Source organism: Paroedura picta, chromosome 12, assembly GCF_049243985.1.
Source record: "Paroedura picta isolate Pp20150507F chromosome 12, Ppicta_v3.0, whole genome shotgun sequence".
NCBI classification, from domain to species: Eukaryota; Metazoa; Chordata; class Lepidosauria; order Squamata; family Gekkonidae; genus Paroedura; species Paroedura picta.
Genome location: NC_135380.1, coordinates 14126907 through 14140829, shown reverse-complemented (window position 1 = coordinate 14140829; position 13923 = coordinate 14126907). Strand labels below are relative to the sequence as shown.

Genomic DNA, 13923 nt, shown 5'->3' with positions numbered 1-13923 from the left:
TATGTATGTAAGTAGTTTATACGTATGAGTTTTGACTTGAAAGATTATATTCTGCTGTGAGATCTTGATGCATGTTTTATAATTACCTACTTCTAAAAAATGAGTGGCATATCAGTAAATAATAAATTTAATTTGTACGATTTGTGCTAAGAGCTAGAAGAAGTAATTTCACATGTTCCAGAGGAGCAGTCCTGAGTTTGCCGCTGAATCTGTGACATGGCAGAAACTGGTTCAGAATCACAGAATCATAGAGTTGGAAGGGCCATACAGGCCATCTAGTCCAACCCCCTGCTCAATGCAGGATCAGCCTAAAGCATCCAAGAAAATTGTATATCCAACCTTTGTTTGAAGACTGCCAGTGAGGGGGAGCTCACCACCTCCTTAGCAGCCTATCCTCTTACCTGTGGATGTGTAGAGATGCCTATTTGAAAACATAGATTTGTCATAGCCTCATATCAATGTGTAAGCTAATTATGTTTTTTTTAAGTACACCTGAAAATGTAAATCTGTGAAGCTGATCTTAGTGCGCTCTGAGTTTGTTTGATCTTGGGGCCTCTTCCTTGCTGCTATTTCCCTTCATTTTCTTCTTAGCCTATGTGTAGAACTTGTTGTGTGTGTTTAAAAAAAAACAACCACCCAAGATAGCAGAAATCTTTGGATTTCTCTCTCTCTCTTCCTCAAAAGGAAACTCACTAGGAAGGAGTGCCCTGAATATTCTGCTGTCTGGACAAATTTGAACAAAGTAATATTGCAAGCAAGCAATATTTTATTTCTTGGGAGTGTAAATGCTGTTAACTAGAACAAGTGAATGCATTTTTTCTCAATCAGAGCAGCCCTGTCTGTTCTACCTATATGCATTTGTGAAATGAAACAAAACTGGTGAACTGGGTAATGAGAGATTGCTACCGCTGCAACACCATCCATGGTCATGATACCAGGGTTATTGCCAACACAGGGGTAGTCAACCTGTGGTCCTCCAGATGTTCATGGACTACAATTCCCATGAGCCCCTGCCAGCAAACGCTGGCAGGGGCTCATGGGAATCGTAGTCCATGAACATCTGGAGGACCACAGGTTGACTACCCCTGGCCAACCACACATGAAGCTGCCTTTCACTGATTCAGACCCTTGGTCTACCAAGGTCATCAGAGTGGATTCCAACTGCTGGTGACTCTCCATAATGTCCACACCCGCCACGACCAAATCCATCTTTAGCCCAAGATAGTGGAGCTTGGACTTGGGACCCTCTGCATGCAAAGCCAATGCCCTGTAAGTCTGCCACAGTCATCTCTCTTTCCATGTTGCCCGGTTCATCCCTTGAGTTGTTTATGTTGGCATGTGCCCTTGGAAGAGGTGGGTTCTGTTGGGGTGAGTGACTCAGCATGGCCGAACGCTGGGAGGAGCAGGCACTACATCACTCTAAGGGGTGTTTAGGTGTTATCTCCTTGAATGGGTTGCCTCTCTTTGTCTTAACCTGGGACCTGCCCTCTGACCCCTCCTTTCCCTCTCTTTCTTTGTCCTCTTTATTTAAGTGGCCTTCCCTGGTCTCTGGGGTTACAGTTCCCTCAGACTCACAGACATGTGGTGTTGGATTAGCTGGCTGTTTGTGAGAGGGAAATAGGCCTCTTTCATTTCTTTTGACCGCATCCTGAATGTGAACTGGACCTACCTGAATAAATGTAAGTTTACTTTTTTTTTTTGCAGTTTACTTATTGGGAGATTGATTTACTGTACTCAGTGTCCTACATACGTATCTTTATTACGGTCGTAGACCAGCAAAATCAAAACTATTTCAGTTACAGAAATAATATGGCTAAAACATGGTTTTACTCATAAAATAGCCTTATGTTAAACACTTAGACTATGAGTCTGCTAAAATACAATGTAAAACTAAATGGAAATGGAAATATAGGTAATTTTTTTCTAATTGCTCTCAGGGTCCTGCTTCTATGGCTGGCCAAACTCTGCTATATTAACCAAATATCCCAAATGGGTTCCAAACAGACTTGTATGATTTCCCAGCTCCACCTCTTTTTAGAAGATATGTCCTCTCTTTTTTGTGTGTGCAAAAGATATGTCCTCTCTTGGGCTCTTTTTAAAATCCTGCTGAAACTGTCCTCTTTTGGGGTTGGAAGGAATATTTTTAGTTGGTCGCAATTATCATAGCTTAAGTAGTAGGGGAACCTCCACATTCAGAGCTTCTGAATCTCAGAGCCAGGAGGCAGCATCAAGGGACGGCCCTGACCTCTGTGTCCTGTTGTTGGTTGTGGTGGGCCACTGTGCAAGGCATGAAGTTTTATTTATTATATTTATTATATTTATATAATACATAAATATATAATAAATAAACTTAGACTAGATGGATTATTGGTCTGATCCAGCAGGGCTCTTCTTATGTTCTTGGGGGTACAGCAAATGAGGTTGGTCGTAGGCCCCCCCAGACCAGATTTGGGCTAATGTCACATCTAATTCTCTGCTCCAGGTTCAATGCAGAGGAATGAGTTGTCCATGGGCCTCCCGAATCAACTTACAGTCCTCAGCCCTGAGTGGCTGTTCATTCCCCCCCAGGCTTCTTAATCTAAAGAGGGTTGGCAACAGGATACAACCACATGGCTCCAGTTTAGCTTTTGTTCTTGGGGACTGTTTTTGGAGGGTTCACCTTTAGCCCAGAGTGTGTGGTAGGCATCATAAGTTAGCATCGCAGAGCAACAGGAACAGCAGGGCAAACTTTTGCAAGAATGCCCTTCTTTTTAAAAAATCATACATAACATTTCATGACGGATACTCTTAAATCTTCTGCTATTAAACAGCAATTTAGAAACTGAGGGCCTACCGAGTTTCAGCACTGAATCCATGAGTCCAATTCCAGGCCTCCATCTCTCTCTGCTACTGAACTGCATTAACTGCCTGCCATTGTACCTGGGAGCAATAATATGACCCTTCTGGATATTAGAAGCCCTTTAAGGTTTGCATATAGATTATGCAGACACAAAAGAGACTATTTGTCACCTTGCTACCAGGATGTACGCACACGCAGCTGCCTTATACTGAATCAGATTGCTGGTCCATCAAGGTCGGTACAGTCTAGTCAGACTGGCAGCAGCTCTCCGGGGTCTGAGGCAAAGGTCTTTCACATAACCTATTGTCTAGTCCTTTTAACGGGAGACATTGATGACTGAACCTGGAACCTTCCGCATACAAAGCAGGGCCTTTTCCGCTGAGCCACAGTTCTTGAAACAAAACCCTTCATACACTCCCCACCTAGAGGGAGTTGTAGATCCCCAGCAGGGATACACAAGAACAAGGCTGTCATCACCGGACATCATACTTGGTCTATCAAGACCTGGATTCAACCCCCCCCCCCCCCCGGATGTGAAGCCTTGTAGGTTTTCTGGAGCCAATGATTCTTTCTCAGACTTATCCTCCTCAAAGGCTAAACTGGAGGACAGAAGCACATATGCACCTTTGAGCTCTGTGGTGGAAAGGGAGGACTATATCTGTTCCACTTAATATTTCTGGTAAGGGCTTGGAGGAGGAATGTGTCTCATGGCTTAAGTGGCACTCAGCGCTTAACAACCACTCAGAGCGGCTGTCCCGCACTTGAGTACCGCCTCCTCAAACCAGCTTGCCTGTCTGTCCAGTGGCCAGCCTATCACCCTCCTTCCCCACCCATGACCACCCCCTTCTCCTTCCACTTCCCTCTGAGGCTGCAGATCTCTGCTGTGAGAGCTGTCCCTGCCGGTGAGTTCTCTAACACAGTGGTCTCCAAGCTGGGGCCGCGAAGGCTAGGGCGCTGGGCCGCGGTTCCCTCTCCCCCCCCCCCCCCCGCAGTAAAAAACTTCCTAGGCCACAAGCTTGCGGCCCGGGAAGCTTCTGCGCATGTGCCGGTCCCCAGCCGAAAAAAGATTGGGGACCACTGCTCTAACAGTTCCTTTCCTTTCCAGATCCTGGTGGGAGGTGTGTGTGTATACCACGGGGTGGTTTGCCAGTGCCTTCCCCAGTCATTACCATATATATATATATATATATATATATATAGATAGATAGATAGATAGATAGATAGATAGATAGATAGATACACACACACACACACACATATCCTGTACATATGTAGATATGTATCCTTTTGGAATACTTAAAACGGAGACACAGTGTAGTAGAGGGAAGAGCCTGTGTTACGTGTTCTCTTTGTGTACAACAATATGTATAATTATATTATATACATAACATCTGGTAGCGTAGAATAAATGAAAGACCACCAAATAGTACCGCATGGAAGAAGTCTAGAACATGACTGGGTGCTTGCACAGAGGATACCTTTACCTTTAAGGTAGGCAAAGCGTTTTTTGACTACGGGAAGCACAATATATAAATATATAACCCTATGAGCTTACACTCGGACCCCTTTCCCTTTGCATTATTAGGGTAAGGTGACCAGATTTAAACATTGGTAAAACGGGACACCATTGACGGGGGGGGGGGGGAAGAGGAGGGGTCTTGATTAAAAATTTGGTCTATATGGAGCAAAAATTTTTTTTCATAGAACGCAAAAATAGTATTGTAATATATATTTGCTCGGTGCCCCCAGATGTCTCTCCAAAAGTGGGTCAATCTGGTCACCTTAGGGGAAATCTCGCCCGGCCTCCCTTGCAGGGCTGTTTGGCAACGAGAAAGCGCGCGCGTTTTCAGCCGAAGAGGAGGGCGCCGTTGGTGGCGACTGCCTTGGCCCAGCAGCGCCGCTTTTGAGCGTGTTCCCGGCTGCGGTGTCCCCTCGCCCCGGGGAGTCCCAGGCTGACACTCCACAAGTCACCCTCCCCCCCCCCCCCCGCGGGCTCGTGAGTCTCCGGCGGGTTAGCTGAGGGACAGCAACCTCCCCTCCTCCCCCCCCCCTCCCGGCCAAGCGGGGCCCACACCTGGGGGGGGGGGTTCTGGCCAGCCCAGGCGCCTCCCTCCCCCGTCGAGTGGCACGACGCAGCGACCGCGCCGCCGTGTAATCTTTGCAGCGGGGGAGCGGCTGGCGACGAGCGAGGGCGAGCGAGCCTCCCCCTTTTGTCTGCCTCGCTCCCCACCCTCCGCTTCCCCATCCCGGGCTGGGCTGCAACAGCAGCAGCAGCAGCCGCCCGCGGAGTCGTAGCGCTTTGCAAGCGGCGCAGTCCTCCGTGCGCCCTCCCCGGGGCGGCCGCATCCGCGAACGCGCGGCTGGCCGAGGCGAGGCTCTGCTGTCCCTCCCTCCCTCTCTCTCTCCCTCTGCCGGGCTGTGTCTCCCCCCGCCCCGCCCTGTGCTGCCCCCCCCCCGCCCGAGCCAGGCGCGCGATAGGAGCTCCATTACTCTCGCCTAAGCGGCCGAGGGGGAGGAGGGCTGCTCGGGCGATGAATATGGATGAGCTCGCCGGGGCTCTATTGTGCAATTGGAGCGGCGGCGGCGGCGAGGTGGAAGCGCAGGCAGGATGGAGGTGGGGAAGTGCGATGCGCCCGTAGGTCGGCGGCTTCAGTAGCAGCCAGCAGCGGCAGGCAGAGGCGAGAGCGAGAGAGAGGAAGGAAGGAGGGAGGGCGGCAGGCAGGCAGCAGGCAGGCGGGGAGGGAGCGAGCGAGCGAGCGCAGGGCACGGGGCTTTGTTAGCTTGCACACGGTCGCCGAAGCGAGCCACCATGGAGCCAGGGCAGAAAGCGCTGTAAGGCGGGCGAGCGAGGGGGGGCGGACGCACCCAGCCACCCATCCAGCCACCCACACTCGCACGCAGCCCGTCCGCGAACATAATCCCGAGGAGGAGGAGAAGCCGCCAGCAGCAGCAGCAGCAGCTCGGGAGCGCGGCTCCTCGGGGCCCTCCCTCTCCGCCCAGCGCAGGAAGGCAAGGGCCATTTTCGCCTGCTCGCCAAGGTACGTGGCTCGGCTGGCCCCGGGGCTGGGGTAGGGTGGGGGGCAGCGGGGGCCCGGCTGGCGCCGCTCCGGGGACGGGCCAGGTGGTGGAGCCGCGGAGGAGGAGGAGGAGGAGGACGGGGAGAGGGGCTCCATTTAAAGCCCCCTGGATGCCCTCCTCCAGCCGCCCCGCAGGAAGCCGCTCGGGTTTTGTCGACGGCGCTGCTCTCCAGCGCCGGCGGCTCGCTGCTGGGCTCCGGCGGGGAGAGTCGCTGGGCACCGCTGCCCGGGGCTTGGAGGTGCCCAGCCGAGCTGCCATGTTTTATTGTTGGTGCGGGAGGAGGGAAGAGAAGAGCAAGAATATTTTTGTGGTGTTGATTTCTGGCTCGGTGCTTTTGGGGCGAAGCCGTGCCAAGTGGGTCTCTATGGCAACAGAAGCGGATGCCATGGGAGATGTGGGCACCGATGTGGCACCTGCCGTGGGAGAGGTGGGCACTGGAGGGGGGGGGGCGTAAGGGGCTTGGCGGGGTTGTTTGCAAAGTGCACCTGCTGGCCGGTCAGCTCTCTTCCCATGGGCCGTCTGGGGGGAAGGCGAAGCCCTTGGGGTTTTCCTCCCGGGAAGTTGGGAATGGCACAGCCCGCTCTGTTTTGGGAGGGACTCTTAACCTCGCCGTAGATACCATCAGACCCCTCCGCTGTACACTTCGGGTGAGCTCTGACTCAGGGAAGTTGGTGCCGAAATAAATTTTGCTACCGATGCTTCTTGACTCCTGTTTAATTTTGTTCGTTAGGGAGCAGTCCCCTTCCTCAGCTTGGCCCACGTTTTGGGGTCATTGGTTGAGAAAACTTCCGTGCCCAGGAAGAGTGGGGGGGGGTCCTACCCTCCACTGGGGGACTGTTTGTTGCACCCACCTGGGATGACAAACTTATAGATGGGCCAGACCACACTGATATTTGCACCATTCCAGTTCATTTCCAATACCTGGTGTGTGGGGGTGTGTGTATCAACTTCAGAGTTATTTTGGTTTTCAGAGTGCTCTCCCCCCCCCCCCCCCGGTACAGTTTTGGTCGACTAGTGTGAAGGGCTGTAGCTCCACAGCGGGTGCCAGATCTTTTTCTGCCACCCTTCTGGCCTTTTGCTTTATTGCTCTGGCAAACTGGAAGCCACTAAAGGAAAAAGCATCTCTTCCTTGGTTGGCCAGCCCTTTGAGACAGCTCTTAGCTTCTGTAGGCGCTGCTAGGCTCAGGGTGCTGTTGTGTGTGTGTGTGTGTGTGTTTTTTTATAGTTTCTTGTAACTTTATTGGAGAAGAAGATAAAGTCGCTGAAGTAGGAACACCCAGGCAGGGATCTTTCCAGATTATCTGAGGAGGATGGGTCTGTCTTTGATCACCAGGGTGATGTTGATGCTCCCTGTCTCTTCGGGAGTTTTGCTAACCCATGATTTGCCTGGAGGAGGGAGGGAGGGAGGGAAATATGGCCCCAGGAAGTTGCTGGAGTCTATAAATACATAAGCACTCAGACTTCATGAGAATTTGAATGAAGACAGAAACCGCAGAGTAGGGGGTGGCAGCCAACGTTGGGGTGATCCTGTGTGGTTAGTTCCTCCTGTTGCTTGCTCTTTTACCTTGGTGGTGTGGCTTCTTCGGCCAAACTGCTGGCTTGTAAAGCTAGTGCGTGTGTATGGCAGGGCAGCCATGGTAATGGCTGGGTCGCCTGCAGGTGGAAAGATCTACAAACTGCTTGTGTCCTGTTTGCTTTGACTGGGTTGGAAGTGGAAGATAACAGGCATGGTCCGATGCTTAAGAGAATCTTGCTCTGTCTACGTGTCTGCTTGGGCTACTAGGGTGGCACAGGGTAATGACTGAAATCAATCCTACCTGTCCAAGGAAGGAGGAAGGAAGGAAGGAGTTGGTTCTTATATGCCGCTTTTCCCTACCCGAAGGAGGCTCAAAGCGGCTTACAGTTGCCTTCCCTTTCCTCTCCCCACAACAGACACCCTGTGGGGTGGGTGAGGCTGAGAGAGCCCTGATATCACTGCCCGGTCAGAACAGTTTTATCAGTGCTGTGGCGAGCCCAAGGTCACCCAGCTGGCTGCATGTGGGGGAGTGCAGAATCGAACCTGGCATGCCAGATTAGAAGTCCGCACTCCTAACCACTACACCAAACTGGAAGGGATGAATGAGATCCAGAAACCTCCGAAGATGCCTTACAACCCAAGTCGGACCAGTAGTCCATCTAACTTAGTACTGTCTCCTCGGACTAGCAGAGACTCTCCAAGGTCACAGCCTTAAGGTTTCCCACCTCTTCTACCAGAGATCCTTTAAATATTTAAATTAGGTGCAGTCAAAACAATACAACACTCTGCAAGTTTTCAAGTTCTGCCGGAATTCATGATCAACCATGATTTCTTCTATATAATAACATAATATAAATAAGACATTTTCATTTGTATCCCACCCTTCCAAAAGCTCAGGGGAGGTAACAACATTCAAACATATACAAAGATTAACCATTTAAAACATTTTCCAGGTTTCTAGATCTCATATCCCAGACTAGAATCCCGAATGGGGAAGGTTTGTCAGGAGCTGATCTCCCCTTCCTTATTTCCCCCTCCCCTAGTGGTGAGGCCAGACTTCCATGGCGGGCGCTGTTGATGATTGTAAGCCCTGTGGAATAGCTCCATTTTGTATGCCCTGCAGAGCCACAGGGCCATGATCTCTTCTTGGAGCTCATTCCACCAGGCTGGAACCAGGGCTGAAAAGGCCCGGCCATGGTCAAGGCCAACTTCACCTCTTTCGGGCTTTTGGGATAAGGACCCTGAGAAGATGTTGCGAGGATCTCTGTGCTCTTGGGGTTGATTTTCATAAGAGGTAGTCCACGACATTCGTGTTTGGCTACCTGCAAATTCAGAGATCCTTATGGACAGAATGTGATGGAAGCAGAATCAAAAAGTTTTGTGTATGTAGAGCTCGTGCCGTACCTAAGAATCGTCAGTCCTTCTCTGCAAGCCACTTTTATGGCCCTCATGAACTGGGTGCAGGAGATGGGGCTCATCCACAGTGCTGTGGATGCTGACATAGCCAAGTCTTGTTTCTGGATCCGGGTATTGCCTGCTGCCACTGATCAAGATAATGTTCAATGTGACATCAACTGTCTTGGTCACCTCCACCTTTGGAAGCATGTTGTGGTGTGTGTTGGGTCTGGGTGCTGGATAAAGACTAAATCTGAGGAAACTTTTGCTTCTGTGAACATTTAAAGAGGGAGAAGAAAATGGTAGGAGACACAGGTGTTTGTGTAGAAGAGGCTCAGTAGACAAGCTTGGTAGATCCTTTGCCAGTTGCATGAAGTATACATTGGCCATATCCTCTACACCAGGGGTAGTCAACCTGTGGCCCTCCAGATGTTCATGGACTACAATTCCCATGAACGTTTGCTGGCATGGGCTCATGGGAATTTTAGTCCATGAACATCTGGAGGACCACAGGTTGACTACCCCTGCTCTACACTTCCTTAACCTCGATGTTAAAAGACATAAGAAGGGGAAGAGGAAGATGGGCTCACAGAGGGTATTTTTAATGTTTAAATCAGGGGTGGGCAAACTGGCCCTCCAGATGTTCATGGACTACAATTCCCATGAGCCCCTGCCAGCAAACTCTCATGGGAATTGTAGTCCATGGACATCTGGAGGGCCACAGTTTGCCCACCCCTGGTCTAAATACTTAATTACTCCTGCTGCTCTGAAAGTTTCTGTTCCATTTCAGGCTGGCTTCTTCAGTTTTAAGTTTTAGTTTCCAAGTTCTTGGCTTTTGTAGGCTCCTAAGGCCAAAATCTGATGCACCCTTATTTGCAAACATGTTGTGCTTACAAAAAGGAATGGCTTCTGTGCATAGGATGAAGCTGCCCGGGTGCCTCCTTCATAAGTTTTTCCTCCTGTATTTCAAAGAGGCTGATTAATATGTGCATAAACCTCACAGGTTTCTTCTGACTCTCAGCTGGAGGTCTGAACTCTTTTCATCGAAAAGCACTGTTACTATGAAGGAGGTGACATGAAGAATTTGTATTCTGTGTTTCTGGTATTTGATCTGTGAAGGCAGCTTCATACATGCCAGCCATCGCTTGTAGGGGGAAATCTTATAGGCTTTCTAAAAGGAATATGTTCCGATCCAGCACCTGCTTTATTTTTTTGCTGGATAGAAATTCATGGTTGCAGCATCCCTGTTTTCATAGCTAGAATGTCAGCAAGGAAATGATTTGCAAAGGTTATCAGCACAGAGTGAAGTTTGAGGTGAAGGGCAAATCAAAAGCAAGGATATATGGTCTGTAGGAACTGTTAAATAGTAAGCAAGACAGAAATAGGCTACTAAAATATTTTCCTACCTGTGGATCATGACACCTATGAAAATGGTCCCAGGCTTTTAACCCAGGTTTTTTATTTGTGCATTCCCTGTTGTTTTTTAAGTGGGTCACTCTACTGACTGAATTTGGACTTGAACAAATGTAGAGTCCAGTAGCAACTTTAAGACCAACAAAGTTTTATTCAAGGTATGAGCTTTCGTGGATCTGAGGAAGTGTACGCCCGCACGAATTGGTGGAATTTGCTGCACCTTGAGTTTCAACAAGAAAGGCGAATTATAAATAAAGTAACTAAATTAAGGAAACTTAAGGGTACGAGGACTGTGTAGCTGGATAGCAGCCATTTTAATTAATAAACAAAGTTGAAAATAAAGAACTGTGTAGGAGGCTTTAATTGGGCATATGGAACTGTTTTTGCTTCCTAATTCTACTTAATATTGACTGTCTAATAGGAACGCAGAAACAGGCTGAGTGAAGAAGCTGCAGTGCTTTCTTTGAACCAAATAAGCAAAATGTTGATCTTTAAACACAGATCCTCAGAGCTTAACTAGATAAATTACTCTTGTCACATATCTGAACAGTTGGTTCCCTGGTCAGGTCATCTGTTTGTAAAAAAAATTAGCTAATAATGAATGCATCGTCCGTCTTGCTTCTTCATTCAGTCTCACTCAATTCCCCCTTCTTACTGCAACCTCTGCCTTGTTAGATTTACTCCCTAGGAAGCATGCTTTGCCCCAGTTAGGTCCTGAGAAACCTAGGTAAGACAAGAGAATGGAAATGAATTTGCAAAGCTAGGCAGAGATTCAGTTCAGTTAAATCTTAACAGAATTCTGTGCTGTAGAGTTTGGCATCCAGCCTTCCAGAACAAAGTTCCATCTCTGAGATTTGGGCAGGACTTGGAGCCAAACTACACAATTGGCATGCTCGTGTGATGCACCTGTTGTTGTACTGTACACCCTTAAGGCTACAGTGAGGAAATGAAATTGTTCTTTTCCCTCCTGGTAGAAAACTAGCCTTCTGACTTGTATGTGTTGACCCCGGATCATGGCATTCGGCTCTTGCAGGGTGCTGTTATCTGGCTATTCTTCTTGGTATTGATACCGTTGGTTAGTTTTGCATAGTGCTTGACTGAGATATATAGTAGAGAGGTGGAATGCAAGGTTATTAACTGATGGGAAAGGGGTCACCCTGTTCTGACTGCCTCCCATATGTACAGCAGCTGTTAAATTGGCAGAAACGGGCAGGTAAAGGAATTTTTCCCCTGTAAAAGCACAGCTATTGGGGGGGGGGCAGTAAAAAATCTGGCAACTTTAGCAGGATGTATTCCATCCAGGAGTACCACTAATGGCCATCATTTGGCACAGAGCTACAAAGAATCTGACTCCCCCCTCTTTGTCCCTCAAGCAAAATCACTGCACCAGAGAGATCTTTTCCCATAATGACCTGCTATGCCTGAAGCCTGTATCTGTATTTCAGAACAGGTTCCATCCCAGAGCTTCAGGAAACAAGCGACTGTCTTTTTCCACATTATTGAGGTAAAATTGACTGATGCTTGGTATGGAATTGATGCCTGTTGTGCTTAAATGTCTACCCCCACAGGTGTCTCCTGAGGTAGGCCAACTTGTGTTTGTGCTAGAGATTCTCCAGGCGAGAGGTGGACCTTCCCTGTTGAACCTGTACGCACGAATAAAAGCCACCCCTGAACATCACTAAATGCAGTTCAGTTATCCCGTCACATACCTTTTAAAAAATTACCTGTTTGCCCTGTAGCTCCACAGGGAGGGTGGCATTAAGTCCTCATCCCAAGATGGTGACAGTATCTTTGCACACTTCACAACACCAAGGGAAGATGTAATCATCCTTGTCATCGGTCCTGTTGTCCACCATTGTCTTCCAGGTCAGGGGTAGTCAACCTGTGGTCCTCCAGATGTCCATGGACTACAATTCCCATGAGCCCCTGCCAGCAAATGCTGGCAGGGGCTCATGGGAATTGTAGTCCATGGACATCTGGAGGACCACAGGTTGACTACCCCTGTTCCAGATGAGGCAAAATTATAGCAGGCAGGAGAACATGACTGAGTGTAACAGCACAGGCATAGCAGGATGTCCCCCTGCTATTCCTTGGTCCACCTTAACATAGTGAAACCTTAACATAGTGAAACATAGTGTGTGTTGTTTCTCCTGTCATGGAGCTGAGAGATGGAGGAAGCGCCATCTCTTTCATTTCCGTGTGTCGGTCAGTTGACTATGGGAGAGCAGGGCCTAGCCCTGGCCTTTCAAGAATCCGGCAGCTCTTATGCAGCTTGAAAGGGTGGAAGGTTGTAAGTTCCCTTTTCCCTCACACTTTCAGCATGCTCTTTTTTGGGTGTGGTGTGATTCATGGTGAGGTTAGAGATGTTGAATATGGGACCAGAAGGTTCCTGTAATAATTCTGAAGGGGGTGGGGAGACGTTTTCTGAACACCGTATAAGAGGTGTACATCTTATAGTTGCTTGTTTACACCGTACATTTCTAGTTGCTTGTTTTCTTGTCCCAAGTCTGAATTTTATTTTTTTAATACAAAAAATAATACGATTAAATATAATCTTATTTTGAAAATATGGGGAATGTCTCTTTTGGAGTGCAAAAATCCCCAAGTGCCAGCATCTTAGTAGCTGGAGTAAGGGGCGAGAGGAATGTGGTCTACAATCCTGAGAACATTTTATTAGCAGTAAGATCCATTGGTTGAAGTAGGACTTACTTCTGAGTAAGCCTGCTTAAGTTTGCTCTCAGTGAGTCAGAGGCACCTGCTTCAGTTGTTTCCCAAAAGCCTATATAATCCCCCCTCACCCCAAGTTCTGTCCTGGCCAGTGATACAACTTCTGGGGGGGGGGGTGACTGTGTGTGGTACAATGCACATCGGTTGAAAGTCAGTTTTAGTTACTCAAGAGAAACTTCAGGTGAGCATGATTTTTAAGACTGTTCATTTTCCCTTCTTCCTTACTCCACTTGCCAGGAAGTTAAGTACCTACATGTGAATAAAACACAAATGGTTTACTGCATACCTTCCAAGTCAAGATGCTTTTGTCTCTTCCACACTTGTGGGTCTTCTGATCAAGATAGGCCCCCACTTGTACAAGGCCTTGGACTGTATTCTTTTCACGTTTATCAGTTGTGATGCTCTTGAAGCAATTAATGAAAATCTGTAGCTCAGTGGCCCAGCACCTCCTTGGCATATTGAAGGTCCCGGGTTCAATAGCTAGCATCTCCAGTTAAAAGGTTCCAGGTAACAGGGATGGAAATCTTTGAGATCATTGTAGTGCAGACTGAGATAGAGGAGTAAGCTGTCTGATTTGTTAGGAATATACCAATTCTTTTGCAGGCAGTTGTTTTATCTCTACCTCTGCTAAGTGATAGCATTTTCTTACCAGATACGGCGGAAGGGCTCTTTACCCACGATACAATACAAAGAAAAAAATCAGCCACACCTCATATCCTATTGATATCATCAGAAATTATAAAGTTTCAACCCAAAAGGCTTCCTTCATGACTACTGCTTAACTGCCCACAGTTAATAGCAGGGGTAGTCAAACTGCGGCCCTCCATATGGCAGGGGCTCCTGGGAATTGTAGTCCATGGACATCTGGTGGGCCACAGTTTGACTACCCCTGGTTAATAGAATGACAGAATGAACAGGAATGAGAAGAGAGGGGGATGTGACTTAATGGCTGAGC

The 13923-nt window shown here is 48.4% G+C and overlaps 1 protein-coding gene across 3 annotated transcripts in view; it reads left to right on the top strand.

Moving 5' to 3' along the window:
* The first annotated feature begins 5335 nt into the window (after positions 1 to 5335).
* Positions 5336 to 13923, top strand: part of ZMIZ2 (zinc finger MIZ-type containing 2) — a 101603-nt gene continuing 93015 nt past the window's right edge. For 2 of the 3 annotated variants that reach the window (XM_077306445.1, XM_077306443.1), the window contains exon 1: positions 5336 to 5877. The gene's annotated coding sequence lies outside the window, so the exon portion shown is untranslated. The remainder of the gene's footprint in view (positions 5878 to 13923) is intronic. The other variant, XM_077306444.1, reaches the window with a different exon arrangement.